At 44.8% G+C, this 974-nt stretch overlaps 1 non-coding gene across 1 annotated transcript; it reads left to right on the top strand.

Moving 5' to 3' along the window:
• The first annotated feature begins 476 nt into the window (after positions 1-476).
• Positions 477-550, top strand: trnat-agu (transfer RNA threonine (anticodon AGU)). Its single transcript has one exon. It is a non-coding gene; the product is annotated as a tRNA-Thr (tRNA).
• Positions 551-974: the final 424 nt, after the last annotated feature.

The raw sequence follows: 974 nt of genomic DNA, 5'->3' as shown, positions 1-974 counted from the left end.
GGACATCTGCAAAGCGAGATCTCAAGCTGACTGGGATTGGAGTCGATGCATGGGAAGTACTTCCTGCTGACTGGAATTCCTGGAGAAAGGCATTCAGGAAGACCATGGGAAAAGTAGAGGACAAAAGAAATGACCAGATGGTGGGAAAGAGAGCTCAGAGGAAGGAAAAATTATCCGTCGACCTCGGGCCAATGATATTCATCTATACCAGCTGAGGAAGGGATCGTCACTCACGAGTCGTCCTCTCCAGCCACAACAAACGATGTTTCACACAGAAGTGACGTACACCCCGGGTGTAGCCCATCGTCTTCCGAGACGGACGGTTGCCGATTACAATTACAACTACAGCTACAACGACAAGAGCGAGTCAGAGGCTGGGAACACTGCCGTGACGAACTCAGCTCTTGACTCGCCAAAGCCTGCCCACTATCTACAAGGCCTTCCTCTGATTTCAATTGCACACACATTCGTGATCTGGCTCTGTAGCTTAGTTAGTTAAAGCACCTGTCTAGTAAACAGGAGATCCTGGGTTCAATTCCCAGCAGAGCCTTATTTCACAGTAGCAACATGCTTGAAAAGTTTCATTATCAGCATTGACATCTGTGTCTTGTGAACTTTGATTCAAAATACTTGATGAATTTCAATCGCAAAAAAAAGCAGCCTTTGTGAAGGATATGAGTTTGGAATGGCTGTTCCTCCTTGGACAGGATTGCAGTGCTGATACATCAAAGGTAACTTCTTTGACATCAATTTGTTCACAGTTACATTCAACCTGGAAAACAGCTTGATATTAATCTCACTGAAGGAGAGTGTTTGTGTCATTATGTGTTGCTTTTAACCGAGACTGGGACATGACGCAAGTGGGAGGGTTTATCTGAGGTTTGGAATATTTGTCAGTCAGGAACAAGAAAAATCAAAGGAACCAAGAAGAAAACCTAAGTCTCATGTGGTTACCGAGAAACGGTGAGAAGATA

This window comes from Heterodontus francisci, unplaced genomic scaffold, assembly GCF_036365525.1.
Source record: "Heterodontus francisci isolate sHetFra1 unplaced genomic scaffold, sHetFra1.hap1 HAP1_SCAFFOLD_51_2, whole genome shotgun sequence".
NCBI classification, from domain to species: domain Eukaryota; kingdom Metazoa; phylum Chordata; class Chondrichthyes; order Heterodontiformes; family Heterodontidae; genus Heterodontus; species Heterodontus francisci.
This window is presented reverse-complemented; position numbering and strand designations above follow the sequence as displayed.